Raw genomic sequence first — 22,765 nt, 5'->3', positions numbered from 1 at the left:
TTGAAGTCTCAACGAGAAAAGTATAAGAAAGAGGCTTGGGGTTTGTTTAGAAACACACACGGTGAGAACGAATTGATCTGGAGTTCGATTTCTGGGGCTAGGAAGCTGAGAAATTCAAACTAGGTGATCATTCTGCAGCAGAGAGGCAAGGATAGTTCGGGAATATTGGGCAAAGAGGCGAAGAGCCACTAGTGGAGGCAACGCAACATATAGAGGGACTGACGCTGGGCCAGTCTGGGCCCATGCAGGCCTAACGCAAAGCCAAAAGGGCCAGTGCAGAGGAGAAGCTGACCTCATGCAGAAATTCAAAATTCAGCCGAGGAGTTATCGGAACAGCCAGGAGAGGTTGACGCAGAAGCTCCAGGAGGCAGAAGAGACAGCGCAGGGCTGACGCAGAGCCTGTAAGGCTGACGCAAGGCCAGCGCAGAGATAGTCAGGGTTAGCCAATTCTATTGCCGGAGCAGCCAGAAACTGCCAAGTGAAGTGAGGTAATCTCACTCAGTTTTCTGCCATTATATTTTTTCTCTGTAACTGGATTGTCGAGAGGGCATCCAACATTCTATTCAGAACTACTGCTTAATAATATAAAACCCTCAGAGTTGTTGCACCGGTTTTCCCGCATTGCGTTTTTCCGGGGACTATTTTGTCCAAAAATAACGGTGTCCTATGTATCTTGTTCTTTGCTCAGTTTCTTGTTTCATGTAATCAAATTAAATTGGTGTAGGCTGCAAAAGTAATTTACTTCAATATTATTCAGAAAATAACTTGATAATGTATATTAAAATCAAGTAGGAGAAGTAAATTCAGTTTTGTTGCAGTAGGGGTTCCTTGAATGTAGGAATTTTCACAAACCCTTCACAAATACAAATATACAATAACCGAGTTACAACCCTTCAACTAGAAACCCACAACCAAACCCAATAAATAACCAAGTTGCGGCCCTTCAACCTACACAAAACCTCAATACACAAATATTGTTATACCCATTTTTAGAAATTAACCAGATATGTAAAATTTGTGCCCTAAATTTAGAAATTAAATTAAACCATTCCAGAAAATATACCCAAACTTTTAATTCACTCATAGCCCTAATTTTGAAAGAATAACAAAATTTGACAAAATCGATGCTCAGAATTCAACCAGTGATATTTTAAAGCAGAATTTGCCAATTTAATACAGAGACTGGTTTTCCCCAAGTGGCTGTGGGGTTTCTCCAGGGTCAGTTTGACCAAAAAATAAGTCTCTCTTATGTGATGAATGCTTGCAATAATTTTACATTAATTATCAGCTGTTAGGAAAATGAAAAAGTGTAGATGCACTATTTATGTTTGCAATAAATGCATGTAGAAGTTATATCAGCATGTCAAAACACGTGGGTTGGGCCCAAACAAACACTTGCAATATTGTAAAATGGGTTAAGGGTGCAACTCATTAAATTTTCTACATGATATCAAAGAAAGGTTGAAGGCTCAGATCTAAAATTCCATACAGTTGATAAAGAGGGAAGCAAGAATTAAATCCTGCTAACAGTGAACCAAAACCTTTTGAAAATTTGTCAGAAACCCAAAGACTTCAGTCGTTCAGAGGGAAGAAGGTTCTAGCTCACAGATTTGCTCCAAATTGTTCATTGTGGGGTCATGGCAACAGGGTTGAGAGTAGAGGACAAATTGGCAAGGTCTGAAAATTTTGGGCCATTGAAGGAAAGAATCATGCTTTTACTGGAGGAAGTTGAAGTGTGGGATGTTGTTGAAGCAGTTGTGCAAACACCCACTGATCTAGCTTAGTTGGTGGAGTTCAACAAGAATAATGTGAAGGGAAAGAGGATCCTTCTAGATGCCATCAAGCACCATTTATTCCCTCGTGTTTGGGATGAGATTTGCCTATCAGATGTGGGAGTCCTTGGTCTCTTTACACCAAATTTCTAATGAGAACAGGAAGATGGTGTTGAGACAAAAGCTACGCAACACCAAGATGACCAAGATCGACAGTGTGACCTCATATCTCACCAGGATCTCACAGGTGAAGGATGAGTTAGTTGCCATTGGAGAGGTTATTCCAGATGAACAATAGGTTAGAATTTATTTGGATGGGTTCCACGAGAAGTGGGATGGTTTTAACCATGGCTTGGTGGCCAAAGAGCATTTTCTTGGTTGGAGGATGTGGGACGATTTCATCCAGGAGGAGACCAAGAGGAGTGCAAAGGAGGGGGGCAGCAAAAGTGGTGGAGGAGGTGAAAAGGAGAATGTTGCTCTTGTGGCAAAGGGAAAGAAGAAAAAGGCCAAGAAGGGCTCTACTAGTGGAGCAAAGCAGGAGAAGTGGAAGCAGAAGGCTAAGGAGAAGGACATGAGTAAAGTGAAATGCTTTGCTTGTAGGAAGATGGGTCATTATGTTGTACAATGTCCCAACAAGAAGGGTAAGAAGAAACAGGGAGTTGCAACTTCAGCTGAGGTGGATGATTTTGCGGCTAGATTTGATTCAGAGTATGCATCGGTGGTTAGTTTAGCCACTCATATTACATCTTCCCGTGCATGGTTCATTGACAGTGGAGCATCTTGCCATATGACCGGAGTGAGAGAGCACTTGACGAGCCTTTTAGAGGATGATGTAGACTTGGAGGTTGTGCTTGGAGACAACTCCAAAGTTAAAGCAACATGAGTGGGGACAGTTTCATTTCAGAGGGAGTCATCACCTCCTTTAAAGGTGACAGATGTTCTTTGTGTGCTGCGGTTGAAGAGTTTGATATCAGTCTCTAGCTAGGAGGACAAGGGGTTTGAGGTATTGTTTTGAAAAGGGCAAGTGTTGATATATCCCAGAGGATCCAGTGTCAAATATGCTTGTGTGATTGGAGATCGTAGTGGGAGACTATACAGACTTATGTTTCAGCCTCTTAGAGCTATGGTAGCGTAGACCAATAGCAGTGAGTTGTGTGAGCTATGGCACATGAGGATGATCCACTTGCACCATGGAGCTTTCAGGATGTCGAGGCAGTTGGTTATAGGTTTGCCTGACTTCAACACAGAGCATCATGATGTGTGCAGGGGGTGTGCTTTGGGAAAGTACACCAAGACACCTTTTCCGAGCAGTGACAGGCAGGTATCCTTGATTTGATTCATTCTAATGTATGCGGTCCCATGTCCCATGTTTCATTGAGTGGATGTGAGTATTATGTGACTTTCAATAATGACCACTCCAAGAAGACATGGATTTACTTCCTGAAGACCAAGGATGAGGTCTTCCAAGGGTTCCAAGAGTTTAAGGCTCTTGTGGAGAACCAGAGAAGGAGGAAAATCAGGGTGTTGAGATCAGACAATGGGGACGAGTATACCTCCACGGAGATGAAGAGTTTTGTGGGAGTGTTGGCATCAACATTGTGCATTACAACCCCTAGCAAAATATGGTGGAAGAGAGGAAGAACAAGACCATTGTGGGTACAACTAGAGCTATGTTGCATGATCAGAGTTTACCTTTCTTCTTGTAGGTCAAGGCGTGTAACATTGTTGTATATTTGTAGAACATGAGTCAACACAGAGTCTTGGGGAGCAAGACTCTTGAGGAGGTGTTTACCAGCAGGAAGCCGGAAGTTGGGCACATTAGGATATTTGGGTGCCTTACTTATTCACAGTGCACACGTCCCTAAGGAGAAGAGGACGAAGTTGTAACCCATTACAGAGAAGGGTATCCTAGTGGGTTACAGTGAGACCAGCAGAGCCTACCGTATATATCTTCCTGCACAAAGGAAGATTGTCTTGAGGCGGGATGTGAGATTTGAGGAGGAGAGGGCTTTGAGGAGGTCTCAAGAGGTTGATAAGGTAGAGCAACATGATCCTCAGAAGGGGCCACAATACAAGTTTCAACTTTCAGGAGCATTAGGTGGTGCATCAAGATCAGGAGGTTCACCTTCTTCAAGGGTGACAGGTTCACAGAGTACAGTTTCGCCTGGTTCAGGATCACCTGGTGTAGTCTCATCAGGCACAGGATCTCAGAGTCCAGTATCTCCATTGGTTATAGAAGAGCCTTCCTCGTCAAGAGGAGAGGCACCAGTTGAGGATTTTCCCATACCACCACAGGAGACTACTACAAGGAAGAGGAAGCTAAAATTGCTTCGAGAGACCCTGAAGGAGGCTCAGGAGGCAGTGGGGAGACCCAAGTGGTCAGTGAGGGAGAACAAACCACCAGAGAGGTTGGGTGGCTTTGTGGCAGACAGAGCCAGCTAGTTTGAGGAGGCCGCCAGTCAGCAGATCTGGAGGGATGCCATGGTGGAGGAGTATGCCTCTATCATGAATAATGATGTCTGGGAGGTAGTGCCACGTCCGGAGGGGAAGTAAATGGTGACTTCCAGGTGGCTCTACAAGGTCAAACATGTTGTGGATGACAACGTGGAGAAGTTCAAAGCTCGATATGTGGTGTAGGGATTCTCACAGGTAGAGGGAGTTGACTATGAGGAGAACTTTGCACCGGTTGCTCATTATACTTCCATTAGGGCAATGATATCTATAGCAACTGAGATGGGCTGGAGGATTCACCAAATGGACGTGAAGACCGCCTTTCTCAATGGTGTTATACAAGAGGAGGTGTACATTGAGCAGCCTGAGGGCTTTGAGTTGCATGGGAGGGAGTCTCATGTGTGTAGGCTTAATAAACCCTTGTATGGACTGAAGCAGGCACTGAGGGCATGGTATGAGAGGATAGATGCCTACTTGCAGCAAATGGGTTTTCAGAAGAGTGATGCAGATCTGAACCTATACTTTATCATGGTAGGTGACAATCCCCTCATTCTGGTTCTCTATGTGGATGACTTGTTTATTACAGGGGAGGACAGACTCATCCAACACTAGAAGAGAGATCTTGCTTCAAAGTTTGATATGACTGATATGTGGTTGATGCATTACTTTCTGGGTTTCAAGGTTTAGCAGGAGGATGGGCATATCTTCATGGGCCAGGGAAAGTATGCAGGTGATATCTTGAGGAGATTCCGTATGGAGGGTTGCAGACCTATGGCTACTCCTATGATCACCAACTGGAAGAAGTTGCATGCTTTAGATTCTAGGTTGGTGAACCCCACTTTGTATCGACAGCTGATCGGTTCATTGATGTATATGGTCAACACCAGACCGGATATTTCTTTTGCAGTCAACACGTTGAGTCGGTTTATGATGGAGCCCAGGAGAGTACACTGGGTGGTTGTAAAACATGTGTTGAGGTACTTACAGGGCACAATGGATTTTGGTTTGGCCTATGTCAGGATTGATGGAGTTAGATTGATTGGTTGCACAGGCTTAGATTGGCCTGGCAGTGCTAGTGACCGGAAGAGTACTTCTGGGTGTTGTTTCTCATTGGGTTCAATAATTGTATCATGGTTCAGGGAGAAGTCAGTGGCATTGAGTAGCGCAAAGGCAGAGTATATGGCAACTAGTCAGGCAGGGTGCAAGGCATTGTGACTTCGCAAGATGCTTTTTGGTTTATTTGATCAGATGTTGAGACCAACTACGATATACTGTGATAATCAGAGTTGTATCAAACTCCCTGAGAATCCAGTATTTCATGACCGGTAAAAGCATATTGAGATCAAGTATCACTTCATCAGAGACTAGGTTCAGCGAGGGGCAGTGAAGCTTGAGTATATATCCACTAATAAACAGGTAGCATGAATTCTCACCAAATCATTGCCAAGGGGAAAGCATATATTTTTCAAAGATAAGATGGGGGTGGTGAGAAACACCTTCCTCAGTAAGAGGGAGTGTTGAAAATAGTACCAAGGAGAGGTGTTACTAGAATTTTATCCCTTTTCGCCTAGTGAGCACATTAATGGCTTTTGTCTTGATGACATTTATGAATTATATTAATGTCATGGTGGGAAAAAGTACTTAGAAGTGTTGTACCATGTACTTTTTCTAACGTTAAAGTCACTTGTAGTTTATAAAGTGACTTTATGTTAGAAGTACTAAGTGTACTTTTCTAATATTAAAGTGAGGAGAAAAATCACTTTATGAGAGAAATTATAAAGGTACACAACTTAAAAAGGTACTAGGAGACTTTTAAGTGATGTGGTCAATGTATGCGAGGGGTCATTTGGGAGAAATTTTAGCATTTATTTGATATATTCAAGGGAAAAAATCCTCACAGGGAGGTATTTTGGGAGCTTGTATGGTGCTAACTCGCAACCATAAACTCTGATTTCTGTGTAATTCTAGTATAAATACCAGTCTCCAGTCTTGGCCTGATCTATCAAATGTAGAATCCTCTCGATGTCTTCACTGATTCTGGGCTCTGTTGAGCTGTTTAGGATACTCATAGCTGGGTGGACGAATTCTTCAATCTGTTTATAGGAGAATTCTTGTTGTTCTTTCATCACTAAAGATGTCCAAAATATTATAGACTATTGGTTTCCTTCTTTATCTAGTTTTTGCATGGAAAAGCTGAACCTGTCTAGTTGATAATACAAAAACATATAAACTAAAATGAAAGTGTACTTAAAAACTTGTTCTATTGGAAAATTAAGAAACTTCTCATGTATGCTATTAGCCAGGAATTGACTAAAATTAAACAAAATATATAGTTTTTTATCTGTGGAAAAGATGGAAAGGAAACCTAGAATGGGTTCATCTACCCACTAATGAGAATAATAACCCGGAATGTATGAAATGATGGTTATAATTTGTTTAGCTTGATCATGGAATATTGAGGAAGGGTATGGAGGATTCTTCTTTGGAAATTGGGCATTTTCTAGTAAGAAGATATAAAAAATCTTGGCTCTTCTAGCAAAATCAAGCTTCTGATAGAGTTCGGTGAGGGCTTCTAAGGAAAATGGGGCATTGTTTTCCACAGGGGGAACTAGCATCATATGGTTTATAGATTGGGTAGTAATTTAAAAAAGGATTTCACCAAATGGGGTTATAATGACTCTTTGACTGGGAACATAGAAAATTTGGCATTTCCTAGTGAATTTAGGGGCATGGAAGGTCATAGGGAAAATATAGTGAGGAAGATTGGACTCTTAGAGTCCAATTTCATCTGTTTTATCAACATGTTTATCCTCCAACCAACAATAAAGTTCCAAAAATTCATAGTCTCACTGTGTCTCACTGGTATTGTAATTCCTATTATCTAATGGAATATGATCTAAGTCTATAGATGGAGGGATTAATGGATTCACAGGGTCCTCCTGGTTCTTCTTCTTTGGAGGCATAATTATATTAGTGAATGATTAATAGTGCTGGAAGGAAGAGCTTACCGGGAACAAATTTCAGGTTGTGAGTCACCAGGGGAGGGGGACAAGAATGCTGACAGTTGATCTAGCTCAGCAAATCTTTTGAAATAGGGTTGTTTGTAGAAAAACCTGTGAATTATAGAGAATAAGCAAGTGAAAGGGACAATGAAGACGGTTCATTGTTTTTAAAATAGAGAATGACAAGTTCCGTTGGAGGTTGGCGTGGGACTGTTGAAATCAAACAGTTACCCGGGAGGGAAAACATTGAATACTCAACGGTAATTTTGTCGGGAAGACATTTAATTTGGCAATGATTAGGAGACGTGGCAGGATAGGAGTGGCGGAGGTGTCTGGTAGGGACAATGGTAAAGGGATGAGGGGGAAGTGGTTTTTGAAGGGGGTAGGAGGCAGTATGTGGTATAAGCTGGGGGGTGCGAAACGTAGAGAGGAGGTCATGTGGTGATGAGGCTTGGCGGAGAATACCACCTTTTTGGACCCCCTCGGTAAAGCTAGGATGGAGACAGGGGTCGAAAACAAATGGGTGTCGTCGACCCTAAAGAGCGGAGAATCCTGATGCTTTTGATTGCGGCCCTTTTAACCATAAACAACAAAACCTATTTTTGTCGACATGCACCTCTTTGATAATACTTGAAACTTAGGATAATACTTTGAATAGAAAAATTTCATGAATTGACATTATCTCTTTGTGCCTTTTTGCTTTTACGATGTCATTGAGACTTAGGATAAAGGGAAAATAAATACTTTTATAAGACCAAACTATTTCTGCCTACCCATTAACTAAGTTGCATTTTTATTTTTCTAAAGGGGTGCATTTATACTAGCAAACCCATAATTATTTTCTTTTATGGAAAATCAGAAACTACTTAAATCCTATCACTTATTTCTCCTATTGATTCAGATTAAACAATTGAACCAATATCATTTTCAACCTAACTATTGATTTGCCAAGATTAAATTGTTTGGCAAATCTTTATTCTCTAATCTAATTTATAGAAATTCAAACATGTTTAACCATGCTTATATTGTATGATTAAACAAATAACTAGTCATTATGGCATTTTAAACAAGTTGCACACAACTTTTCTTTATCAATCATGAAGAGAACTATCTATCAGTAGTGGCATTTAAATTTGCAACAGTTTCAATATTATTTTCTTTTTGTTTTTATTTCTTTGATGGGGTTCTATCTTTTATTCTTTTTCAATGTTTTTTGTTTTCCTTTTTTTAATTTTATCTTTTTATTTGTACCCCCTTTTCGTTTTTATTCTATTTTTCTTTTTGGAAATCATTTGCAGATTGACAATTATTTACAATATGAGATTTTTGAGTTAAAATACTCAATCACCTTGAAATCCAATAAATTATAGGACCCTAACACCTCCAATTCAATGAGAAAACCACTAGACCCCAATTGCACAACAAGATATTCCCTAAACCCCCACTAAACCAACACTGCTTCATTAAAACCAATTTTCCTTGTCGACTCCTCCGTTCCACATATTTAACTCACAAACCAAACCAACAATTGTCAAAGGTAGACCCCTGCAAACACATGAATGAACTTTGGCGGCTCAGACACCAACTCTCCCAAACCAGGTGTCCACAGAAACAACCATTTACACGCTCTAAACTCACATACCAAGTTTCTTGGCATAACTAGACTCCACAAATATTAATGCTAATTTCACACCATAGCCAGGCATCGCCCAGGTGATAACGGGCCGCACCATCATCCATTAACTCACCACTAATGCCACCACCTACAGAATACCATGCGAACGGATGTTTCACACAAGGTTCTTTAAACTCCCCCATACTCAAGGTGCTTGGAGAGGACCGGGAGGCAGGTCCTCACACTTGCAGCCACGCGCCAAGATTGTGTTCACTCGGTTCAACACCCCCATCGGGGAATATCATTCTTGAAACTTACAAGCCACTGATTTTGGGTATAATTTTCATGAAATGGTTAAATTCCTTGAAGTTTCATTATTATTATTTAATTGTTGAGAAGAACCCAATGATTTAGGGTGTTGGAGTTGTAGAATGGTAAACTAACAAAGAACTATGGCCTCTTTTACAAAGTTGAAGAATATAACTACAACAACAAGTGTAAATTTCATAGCAATGGTCCACAACAAAAAGCTTCTACCTATTTCCATAGATATGATGAGGTTTTTATTGTACTTCCCTGGGAAGTTAAATGTAGTATGTGTTGCAGCATTTCATGAAATATTTTGATCTCCTATAGTTTCAACTACTTCCTCTTTTGGCCCAAAAAATGAAGCCAATAATCAATCCATACACCACTAAGAAAAAAAAAATGCCATTTTCATTTAGCAACTTTGAGGTAAATGTGGATTTGTATGCTTAAATGTTTGAAAATAACCATATTATAACATTAGTTATTGGAAAACTATTTTGACAATGGAATTGGGATTTCAACATTTAGGAGACTAGGCTCTCAATAATAATAATAATAATAACAAGGGCTACATAGTAGCTAGTCCCTACCGCTTAGCTTAAATATAACTAAATTAAAGTAAAAAAAATATAGACATAATGGGACAAAGCAGTTGACTATTGTGTGCAAAATTGGAGCATTTTACCCAGAAAATCTATCATGTAGTCCATTGTACCATTTAATTTATTGATTGAGTATGAGTGAATGGGGTAGATTGATTATTGTAGTGTGAAATTGGCCCATTTTGCCAAAGAATGTGTCATGTAGTGGACTATACCATAGATGTAGATATAGTATTATTCCTAGTGTGGCCCAACCATTAAGTCTCACTTGAACTTATTCGATGATTTTTGCATTAAATGCTTTTATTGGTTGATTGCTTTTGTTGTTGAATTGTTTAATAACATTTATGTATAAAAAGCTACGAGCATTGCCCAATACATCAAAAAGGGTTGTCAATTATGTTGCTCTATTTTTATTTTATTGCTCGACAAGATCACAACCAGATTTTGCACCATAAAAGTAAAGTTGTCCTTCCAAAATATATAAGAAATAAGAACTATTTTTAAGCGAAAGTTTGCTTATTTTAGATTATGTTTTTGCATTTGTCTTAAATACCTAGCTAACATTGTTCTCCTACCAGCATGTTTTACAAGTACAATTTTATTAACCTTATTCTAATAAGACTCCAATAGATGCAAATATATTAATTTGGTAAAGTTGAGGAACAAAATTCAAACACCAAGCTGTATTGAATATTACATTTCAACAACAATACTGCATTGGAAAGGACGCACTGTCTGATGTAGTGTTCCAAACTTTATGTAATTTTCTAGCAAAAGATGGGAAATTTGTGTATGCTCTGCAACTAACTGTTGGAAATAATACTGAGAGGGGGGTGAATCAGTATTAGCAAGTCAATAATATTTCATTTCCATAATCAGATTCATATACGCTACTTCAGTTAATGGAACTTGCGTGTATACGCAACTGTATTTAAGGCAACTAGCATATATCCTGCAAACTTATGATTTAGTTAATTCATCATATGTTGATCTTTAATCAATGCATTAGAACCATATAAACAATAACCAGGTGCAGTAAAAGCAGAACAGACAATCACACGCATGAACACAAGATATAAGGTGGAAACCCAATGTGGGTGAAAACCACTTGCTGCAATCGTCTCTATCTTCTTTTTAATAAGAAACTTCTTTTTACAATTTTTGCACTGGTGCAGTCTTATACCAATACACAGGCTTCTATCTACACAAGGCTACAACCTTCTCTCGTTCTCTAGCTTCTCCTAGAAGGGAGCTACAACCCCCTAGCTCTTGTACTAGCTGATATGTTTACTAGTACGTAGGTGTCGACCTACAAAAGGCTACAACCTTCTCTTTTCTTCCAGGGACCACGTTTCATAAATTTTCAGACTAGATCCATCAATAACATCATTCAAACATCAAATATATCTGCATCAACCAATCTCCTTTGCACCAACCACAACTGAATCAATAAATCACTTTTCAGAATGTTGTAACCAGAATATAGTAACCAAAACCCAAAACACTGCAACAACAAACAGAAGTAGCTAAAGCATATTTTATGAGGTATACACTACTTCAATGTGTCGAACCTACGTGCATACACACTTTTCTCAAGGCGAACCTGCGTACAGATCTGCAAATCAAATTTAAGATGTATACGTTGTTTTGATATGCAGAACCAGCGTGTATACGTGCCTTTTCTAAAGTGAACCTGCGTACAGATCTGTAAATGATGATTTAATCTTTACAACAATTCCAGACTTCAGTTATACCCAGATCATCATATTTATAGACTACAACATGCGCCAGTTATTCAGATAAAAGATCAAAACCACACAAAGATACTTCACTTCAAGCCTTAAGATCTTGACCCATCATTAGATCTTATTCTTCATCAAGTGCTAGGGTTCATCCTTGATTCAGATTCAACTATGCACCATAGCCAATAACATGTATTCTAGATCTTGCTCTTCATTAGATATTCAATACTTGAGTGCCTTTGCCTAATGATCTTCTCCTCCTTTTATAATCTTAGGCCTTACTCAATACCATGGACCAAAACCACTTAGGACCAATACCTTGGACCAAATACCTAGGGTCAACACTTCGGATCACATACCTTAGACCAATACCATGGATCAAAATACCATGGACCAAAACTTAGGTTTCCAACATGTACACGCCTTTCCTTCTATGAAAGTGCATGTGTACGTTATACATTCCTTTTGGTCTGCTAACCTGCGTGTACACACGGCTTGGTCAATGGGGAACCTGCGTATACCTCTCTTTCTTCAATCTGTGAGTCTGAATTGTGATCTGTCATCTAAGTGAGTTGCCATCAAGGACAACACCTGTGTCATAGTGCCAAATCTGTGTCATAATGCCAACAATCTCCCCCTTTGGACTTGATGGAAACCCCAAGTCACTCTCCCCCTTTGTCATCAAGGGCAAAGGGTTATGCTCCCCCTGAGTTCATGCAGATTTCTCTGATATGCTGAAGTGTGTTGATTGAGCTCCATGCTCCTCCTGAATATAAGCAAGGTCTGCAAAAAGATGTTCTAAAAGAAGAACATGACTCTATACATACATCATAAATGACCTTCCTATCACCAATGACTCATACATACATCCATCTCCCAACCAAGTGGGGATATACCAAGTTTGACTCATCCACCCAACCAAGTGGGGATATATCAATTGTTTATACATGTTAAAACAAGAACATTACATCATCCATCCCATGCATAGTGGGGTAACAAAATAGGTCGTTTCATGACCTTGACATTAAAAGATATACATGACATAGAGACCAAATATCTGAAACAAGACCATGATAGTCATCAGCAACTATCATCAGCAACATCTATCAATCAGCATCCAGACCAGCAACCATGATCTCCCCTTGAACCTGTTCCACCTGAATAAAAAACAACTGTGAATTTGTACCGACAATGCATTATGAGAAGTATATGCTCCCCCTGAATCTGTGCCAGATGATCACTGTCAGACCCATATCAAACTCCTTTCATCTTGAGTCTGGTCCACTGCTTTTCTTCAAACCAACATATACGTGACTGTATCCATAGAAACTAGTGTATGTACGCGACTACGCTTTATGAAAATAATGTATAACCACTTTTCTTTGAAATAGATAAGTTTTAACAGCAGGATGATGCATCAACTACTCCCAGCTTCTGCCTGAGATATTCAAATGTCTCTCTAGGTAGTGGTTTGGTGAATATATCAGCAACCTGTTCTTTGGAGGGAACATACTCCAATTTGACCTTTTGTTCAAGCACTTGTTCACGTAGAAAATGATATTTGATGGGTATGTGCTTAGTCTTGGAATGCATGACTAGATTCTTTGAAATACTGATGGCACTTGTATTATCACATAGAATGGAGATGGGTGGAGTACATGTGATATGAATGTCTTGCAATGTTTGCATCATCCAAAGGAGTTGTGTGCAACAAGATGCAGTAGCCACATATTCTGCTTCAGCTGTAGATAATGAAATTGAACTTTTTTTCTTGCTGAACCAAGACACTAATCTGGAACCCATATAGAATGCACCACCACTAGTGCTTTTTCTGTCATCAACGCTTCCTGCCCAATCTGCATCTGTATATGCATGAAGTGTAAGATCTGTATCTCTAGGATACCATAAACCAAAATTCTGTGTTCCTTGAAGATATTTGAAAATCCTTTTGACTGCCTAGAGGTGTGATTCCTTTGGATTTTCTTGGAATCTTCCAATTATTCCCACTGCATGCATGATGTCTAGTCGGGTACCTGTTAGATAAAGCAGACTGCCAATCATGGATCTGTAGGTTGGTTGATGTACTGCTACTGATTCATCATTTGAGCTGAGACTGCATCCTGTTACCATTGGGGTACATACTGGTTTAGAATCTTCCATGCCGTAATTTTTCAAGATTTGCTTGAGATATTTGGTTTGTGACAGAAAAATACCATCTTTATTTTGTTAAACTTGTAGACCAAGAAAATATGTAAGCTCACAAAGTAAGGACATTTCAAATTATTGTTGCATTACGGAAGCAAAATTCCAACTCATGGCTTCTTCATTACTACCAAAAATGATATCATCAACATACACAACAAGTATTAGCAATTTATTATTGTCAATATTTGTATATAGATTGCTATCAGCTGATCCTTTTGAAAAACCTTGTTGATGGAGGTATTTGTCAAGACGGTAATACCAGGCCCTTGGAGCTTGTTTTAGACCGTAGAGAGCCTTTCTGAGTCCGCATACAATTTTTGTATCATTTCCAATGATGAATCCATCTGGTTGCTCAATATATACTTCTTCTTTTAAGTCTCCATTAAGAAAGCAGATTTTACATCCATTTGGTATACTTTGAATTTCTGAAAACTAGAAAGAGCAAGGAACATTATTATGGCTTCAAGTCTAACAACAGGTGCAAAAGTTTCTTCAAAATCTATAACTTCTTGTTGAACATATCCTTTACAAACAAGTCTGGCATTGTTTCTAATAACTTCTCCATTTTCATTCAGCTTGTTTTTGAATATCCATTTGGTTCCTATGATATTCTTATCATGGGGTCTAGGAACTAATTCCCAAGTATTATTCTTTTCAATTTTCTCAAGCTCTTCATTCATGGCCTTGACCCAACATTCATCTTTGCATGCTTCATTTAAATTTTGAGGTTCGATGGAGGAAAGCAATGCTAGATAGCTTGAAGCTTCTATAATAGTTCTTCTTGTCTGCACACCTACCTCTTTCTATAGCAAAATTTGAGTCTCTGGATGATTTTTCTGAACATACCTGGATGGAGTCTTTTCTTCTCCCTTTATCTGTTCTTCTGGTGCCTCATTGGTTTCTTCTTTAGAATTAGTTTGATTTGATGTGGGAGGATAATCCTCATCTTCTCCACAATATTTGATTTTTACCTGCTTTGGCTTTTTGCATGCTTCATCAACCACAACATCAATACTTTCAATAATTTTCCCAAGACTTTTATTATAACACTTATATCCTTTACTTCGGGAAGAGTAACCAAGGAGAATGCCTTCATCTGCTCTGGGTTCAAACTTGCCAAGTTTTTCATCAGTCCTTTTGATGTAACATTTTCTTCCAAAAACTTTGAAGTATTTTACAGTAGGAGTCTTACCATACCAAAGTTCATGTGGAGTTTGAGTGCTATTTACCCGAACATTTGCTTGGTTGAGAATAGTGATGGCAGCGAATGCAGCTTCAACTAAGAAGGTTGTAGGAGTTCCAGACTCATCTAGCATAGCACGAGCCATTTGTTGAATAGTTCTATTGATCCTTTCTACCACTCCATTTTGTTGAGGAATCCTTGTAGTGGAGAATTGCCTTTTTATTCCATGTTCTTCACAAAAGTCAAAGAATTCATCCGAGGTAAATTCCCCTCCTCTATCGGATCCGAGGCATTTGATTTTGCGATCTGATTCATTTTCAACTAAGGCTTTGAAAGCTTTGAATTTTTCAATTTCTTCATCTTTATGCTTTAGAAGCCCTATCCAACACATTCTGGAAAAATCATCAATGAACAATATAAAGTATTCCTCTCCACGAGGTGACTTTTTCCTTGATGGTCCACATAAATCAGTATGAACAAGTTCAAGAGGCTTATTGATCCTTCCTTTTCATGGAAGTGCGCTTTGGTTTGCTTACCAAATTGACATGATTTTCATATTGTATTTTCTGGGATGCTGATATCAGGAAGATCACGAACAGCCTGGAATCTGCATGCTTTTCTTATTTGGGAGAAGCTTAGATGCCCCAACCTTCTGTGCCATAGCCAGTGTTCATCAATTTTTCTTAGATAACACTATTGTTGTCCTCCCTTGAGTATGTATAAGTTGTTTGGAGTTCTTATACCTTTGATCACGGTTTCTCCTGTATCAAGCTCATGAAAAACACATCCATTTGATCGAAATACTACTTCATTTCCTTGATCACACATTTGACTGACACTCAACAGGTTATGCTTTAGACTATCAACATACATAACATTCCCGGCTTTAACTTTTTCTTTTAAGAGAACAAAACCTTTACCTTTTATGACAGCAGGAGTGTTATTTCCAAATGAGACCCTCTTTTCATTTTCTAAGGCATTATATGACTGAAGTTTTTCTTTATCACCTGTCATGTGTTTCGAGCATCCACTGTCGAGGTACCACTGATTTTTTTGTCCTTTTGCATACAAGGCTATACCACATCTTTATGTTTGCGGTTCTTTCTTTCTCCATATTTTGGGATTTAATGAAGTTTTCTCCTTTTGAGATGTTTGCTGAAATTTACTCCTGCATTCAGATTCTTCATGACCGAAGTTGTTGCAGATAGAGCATTCTATTTCATTTTCAAGAAGAGAAAAGTTATTGTAGGTTCGTTTCATGATCCCCGTCACATTCCTTTGATTTTGTGCTTCTCTAGTCATGATGTTCTTGTAAGCAACACATTGAGCAACTTTGTGTCCAAAGTTATGACATGGAAAACATTGGCCATTAAAGAAGTTCCTGTGATTATTGAATCTACTAACCTGGTGATTGTAGTTGCTATTGATATTCATTCTTGAAACATATTGAATATGATTTACCTGAGTTTGGTTGTAGCTTTTGTTCATCCTTAAATTAAATTGATTCTGGTGATCTGCTTTATGCCTTTGTTGTCGATTGTCAAACTATTCACTACTCTTTGCTGCATCAAGATAACTTTTAGTGGAGGTTGAAGGCTTTTGTGCTTGGGATGCTTCTTGAGTATATCCAAAGCCTGTCTTTATCATAGGAGAACGCTGCACTTTGATAATTTCATTTAAAGTTTCTTATCCTTTAGCAAATCTAAGATTGAGAGCTTTTGTTTTCTCAATATCCTTTCTTAGACCCACAATTTCACATTCTAGTTTTTCATTGTGTTTTTCTCTTTCAACAAGTTGGAATGTCAGAGTATCTATAATCATATTCTTTTCTTCTAAACAGATTCTAAGTTTAGAGATTTCTTCATAAAGGTCATATTCATCTAAAGCATCCAAGAAATCATCATCTTCAAAAGCCATCAGAAGTCTATAGTCAATACTATTTTCATCTTCATCAATATTTGATAAACCATCGCTATCTTCATGTGTATAGTAGCTCTTCTTACTTACACTTTGTTTTCTATTCCATTTTGCTGATTCCTTACCTTTATCAAGCTTATCTTTATGAGGACATTTGGCAGCATAATGACTGACTCTTCCACAAGCAAAACATTTGAAAGGTATTTTACCTCTGAATTTTCCGGAACCCTGTTGAAGGTTCTTGACAAAGTTTGCTTCTTCCTCTCCTTCTGAAATATGTCCTAATTCATTGAGTTCTTCTCTTCCTGAAGTTTTGAATGTGGCTTCTCTCATATCTGATGGACCTCCTTTTCTCATTTCAAAATCAGTTAAGATTCCATGCAGTTGTGTCATAGTAATAGTTTGAAGATCCTGCTTTTCTTCTATGGCAAATACTTTTGATTCAAACTTAGTAGACAAGGATCTTAAAACCTTTTCAACTAAAGTAAATTCTTTTATCTCTTCACCCAAGTTCTTCATGCAATTAACAATCTCATCTATACATAAGAAGTAACTAGCTATACTTTCATCATTGTGCATTTTGAGAGTTTCATATTGAATTCTGAGAGTTTGCAGTTTTGCACGTTTTACCTGATTGTCTCCTTCATAGCTTAGAATGATCTTGTCCCATATTTCTTTGGTGGTTTTGAGTTGCATAACTTTGACAAATTTTGATTGTGACAGACTCCCCAATAATGTATTGATAGCCTTGGCATTGGTTTCATATTGCTTGTTACCTGCTGTATCTGTAGGAATCAATGATGGAAATGTATATCCTCCTTCCACGATTTCCCAGACATATGTTCCAAGAGATTGAAGATAGGTTGTGGTTCTTACCTTCTAATAAACAAAGTTGCTCCCATCAAATATTGGTGGTCTAATGGATACCTCTCTTTCGTAGTTACTCATGACGATAGATCTTCCTTCAAGCGATCAAGCTTCTTCTGAAGGACCTGCTCTGATACCAATTATTGGAAATAATACTGAGAGGGGGGGTGAATCAGTATTAGCAAGTAAAGAATATTTCATTTCCATAATCAGATTCATCTATGCTACTTCAGTTAATGGAAATTGTGTGTACACGCAACTGTATTTAAGGAAACTAGCGTATATCCTGCAAACTTATGATTCAGTTAATTCATCATATGTTGATCTTTAATCAGTGCATCAGAACCATATAAACAGTAACCAGGTGCAGTAAAAACAGAACAGACAATCACACACATGAACATAAGATATAAGGTGGAAACCCAATGTGGGTGAAAACCACTTGCTGCAATCGTCTCTATCTTCTTTTTAATAAGAAACTTCTTTTTACAATTTTTGTACTAGTGCAGTCTTATACCAGTATGCAGGCTTCTACCTACAGAAGGCTACAACCTTCTCTCGTTCTCCAGCTTCTCCTGGAAGGGAGCTACAACCCCCTAGCTCTTGTACTAGCTGATATGTTTACTAGTATGTAGGTGCCAGCCTACAGAAGGCTACAACCTTCTCTTTTCTTCCAAGGACCATGTTTCATAAATTTTCAGACTGGATCCATCAATAACATCATTCAAACATCAAATATATTTGCATCAACTAATCTCCTTTGCACCAACCACAACTGAATCAATCAATCAATTTTCAGAATGCTGTAACCAGAATACAGTAACCAGAACCTAGAACACTACTACAGAAAACAGAAGTAGCTAAAGCATATTTTATGAGGTATACACTACGTCAATGTGTCGAGCCTGCACGCATACACACTTTTCTCAAGGCGAACCTGCGTACAGATCTACAAATCAAATTTAAGATGTATACTCTGTTTTGATATGCAAAACCAGTGTGTATACGCGCCTTTTCTAAAGTGAACTTGCATACAGATCTATAAATGATCATTTAATCTTTACAACAATTCCAGACTTCAATTATACCCAGATCATAATATTTGCAGACTATAACATGCGCTTGTTATTCAGATAAAAGATCAAAACCACACAAAGATACTTCACTTCAAGCCTTAAGATCTTGACCCATCATTAGATCTTATCCTTCATCAAGCGCTAAGGCTCATCCTTGATTCAAATCCAGCTATGCACCATAACCCAATAACCTATATTCTATATCTTGCTCTTCATTAGATATTCAATACTTGAGTGCCTTTGCCTAATGATCTTCTCCTCCTTTTATAATCTTAGGCCTTACTCAATACCATGGACCAAAACCACTTAGAACCAAATACCTGGAGTCAACACTTTGGATCAGATACCTTGGACCAATACCATGGATCAAAATACCATGGACCAAAACTTAGTTTTCCAACATGTATGTGCCTTTCCTTCTGTGAAAGTGCGTGTGTACGCTATATGCTCCTTTTGGTCTACTAACCCACGTGTACACGCGGCTTGGTTAATGGTGAACCTGCGTATACCTCTCTTTCTTCAATTTGTGAGTTTGAACTGTGATCTGTCATCTGAGTGAGTTTCCATCAAGGACAACACCTGTGTCATAGTGCCAAATCTGTGTCATAATGCCAACACTAACATCGTTCCATCCATAGTGACAAAATCAAGGTTAAAATTTATAAAAGAAAATCGATACCACTGTTGTGGTGGTAGAATTTCTGGAAGTTGTTGTCATTCATTAGAAAATAAAGCAACTCAATGTTCTTATTAAGAGTTGTCCAACTTAAATCTATTATTATCTTATATGTTGTGATAAGTGATCAATAAATGTATTTACTTATTTATTTATTTTATTAAAAAAAAAAAATTTCTTCTAAGAATTTCATTTTCAAATGTAAGTGGTCCCATGTCATTGGCAAAATATTGTTGCCCATAAATCATTTCTTGTTGGGGGTGAGAGGGGTGGCCAAGAGGCATGCTTTGAAGATTGTGGTCAACCATCCGCAGGCGCTCAATAATTGCCCGCAATGCCCTGTGGCTCTTGGTGTAGAAATTCTCACTGTAGATGAAATTGATTATGCAATGTACTAAAGAAAAATACTTAATCTACTTCTACAATCAAATTTGTGGAAGCTTAATCGATTTTGAGAAAGATAAAACAAAGCACATATAACAGAGAAGAAGATTCAATCACACATGAAACACATAAGAATAATTTGGGGAAAGCCTCAGCTAAGAACCCTGCTATCTGTATTATCATACAAGTGGAAATATCTCAGGATTACACAAAGCTTTAGCTCTCAAGCTATCCAGCTCTCAGTACAATCCCTCAATGCTGCTCATAGACAAAATAGACAACACATATGCCTTCCTTCAGTCCTCCAAGCCTCCTATTTTCTTGTGCAGTTTCTCATGGGTCCTCCAGCTACCAGCTGTGTGATTCTCACTTCACACACTGCTCTGACCTCTGTAATAACTGCACAATCCTCAAGGAATGAATTCCTTCTGCATGCAAGAGATATTCACATGGGAATATTCTAGAAACTGATAGTAAACTGGGTCTTTGTTTGAACTGACATGCATGAGTTATTTATGAGAGAATATTCAGTTATCTGGAGAACACTAGTTGCATGCATGCATGCATTAACTGACTGAACTCACAATTAGTTCCTCCAACTGTTTAGAACTAATTTAACTGGACTTAACTCAGTTAACTAAGCTAACTAATTACAACTCAAATACAACTCATCCTTATCTCCTTAATTAAGGGATAACTTCCTCAATCAAAGGGATAACTATTGCATGTCTTCACAAAGACTTCATGTTTGATTTTCACCAACTAATTCACTCAAGATGAATTAATTAATTATTTTTTAAATAGCTGGTGAGACTAAATTCGAATTTTAATTCTCAATTTTAATTCAAGGACAAATTAAAATTGGAATATATCCTGAAATGCTATCTATAGCAATGCTATTTATAGCATTTCTATTTTTAGGATTTCTTGTTGCTATTTTAAACACTTGGTTTGCAAGTGGAGGTTGTGGACAACACTGCCAGTGTAGCTCATTTCCTAGCCAAAAACCGCATACATGACACATCCATTATCAAAAATGAGATTGTAGGGAAGGAATATAGTCTTCAAGTGAAAGGCGAAGATATACAAGATGATTCGTCAAATATCACTAGAATTTTCATTCTCAGCAAAAAGAAAAATAGCTCCCTTGCACTCGTCGGGTCAAAGACCATGGTGGCCTTCTCTCTAAAAGAAGGAACATTGGGTTTGTTCAAGACACTATCGATATTCGCTATATAAAAGTGACAAAGATCAAGTCCCAACCTCACCGTGAGAACCCATTGCATGTGGTCATGAATGAAGAGAGTGACGATTCCAAGTGTTACTTTGAGTACGTTTTCTTCATAGATTTGGAGGTGCCTGAAGCAGACGAGAATCTAGGTAGCATTTTGACAACTCTAGATTGTCTACAAAGGATTGCTAGTTTTGTAAGGGTGATAGGAAGTTATTCTGCGATGTCCATCGTTTTGTAGCTCTCAACAAACATGTTCTCTATATCTTTGTTGTTATTGTGTGATAGGTTGCAAAGAAAACAAGCTTACAACCCTAGCAGGAGGCGACTCCATCGCCTTAATTTGCATCAATTAATTTTGATAGTGTGATAGTCTGTCACACTATTTGACCTAACCCTTGTTTCTCCTGAGTCACAATGCGAATGTGAGGTATGAAATAGGGTTTCCGCCTATTTAATGAGATGTAGTCGATGAACGTCTAAGTGTCGTAAGATTTTTTCCCTGCAAATCCTATTCGCAGAGCTTATTCAAAAGTAACTTAATATGAAAATTAAATCATCAACCTGATGTGACCCATGTAATCTTGGCTCGTTCATCTATACAATGAGCAATAACATGTTCAATCTGATAGCCAATCATATTACTAAAAAAAATAAAAATATTATCCAAAAATACTAAATTTCAATGTGTAAAGTTAAACTATGGAAACTTTACAAATTTGTTAGGTCAACCCCAAACTAATATGGGTTTGACCAAAAACTCAATGCAATATCCTATTACCTGTGACAGGGATAATAATACCCTCATTCAATTATCTCATTCTTGAAACTTACAAGCTACTAATTTTGGTTCTAATTTTCATGAAATGGTTAAATTGGTTGAAGATTCACTATTAATATTTAATTGTTGAGAAGGACCCAATGATTTAGGACACTAGGGTTGTAGAATGGTCATATAACAAAGAACTATGGCATTTTTTACAAAGCTAAAGAATAGAACTACAATAACATGTTGTGTAAATTTCATAGCAAGGGTCCACAACAAAAATCTTCTACATAATGTCATAGACATGTGGGTAAAAACATCATGACATAGTCACACCAATACTTTAGTCACCTAATTGATACACTACAATCTATTCACACTAACATCCATAAATTGTGGGTAGAAACATTGTGATATAATTGCACTAGCAACTCGATCACACAATCATTGCACTATGACCTAGCGACACCAACATTCAATCACATAATGTTGTAGATCATGACACACAATTTTAATACTGAGTTATAGTTGGACATTACAATAACCACATAAGATAAGATGAGACCATAGAGAAAGTTGGTGTAGTTCAATTAACAATTTGTCTTCATATTCTTTATCTCTTCCTCCACCTCCTCTTGCAAAATTACAATAGTAGACAAAAGTTGAGACATGGGAATGTAGATTGCTTTATTTTCCTTAATACTAATCATATCCATGTCTTTGTATAATGGTTTACTTCTTTGATTTCTAAAATCTATGTATGTTTTACAATTATTTTTTAGTGGAATCTATGTTTTATTAATATCGAAGCATTGTGCCATTGTGCTTTTGTGATTTGTCTATGTATGAGTTCAATTTCAATGTGAATATGTAAGTATAATTCAATTTATTTTATCTTTGTTTTTCTTTAAGTAAAAGAGGTTCATTTCATTACAAATAGAATGAGAAATACAAATTGGTTTTC

The 22,765-nt window shown here is 37.9% G+C and overlaps 2 pseudogenes; both read left to right on the top strand.

Moving 5' to 3' along the window:
- Positions 1-4,931: 4,931 nt before the first annotated feature.
- LOC149201606 (secreted RxLR effector protein 161 pseudogene) lies at positions 4,932-5,438 on the top strand (annotated as a pseudogene).
- Positions 5,439-7,404: 1,966 nt separating this feature from the next.
- Positions 7,405-21,276, top strand: LOC149201605 (arogenate dehydratase 1-like; annotated as a pseudogene).
- The last annotated feature ends 1,489 nt before the right edge of the window (positions 21,277-22,765 follow it).

Source organism: Pinus tabuliformis, chromosome 2_1, assembly GCF_031772625.1.
Source record: "Pinus tabuliformis cultivar Carrire ecotype Pingquan chromosome 2_1, CPIR1, whole genome shotgun sequence".
NCBI classification, from domain to species: Eukaryota; Viridiplantae; Streptophyta; class Pinopsida; order Pinales; family Pinaceae; genus Pinus; species Pinus tabuliformis.
The sequence above is the reverse complement of the archived record's forward strand: the minus strand, read 5'-3'. Positions and strand labels throughout refer to the sequence as shown.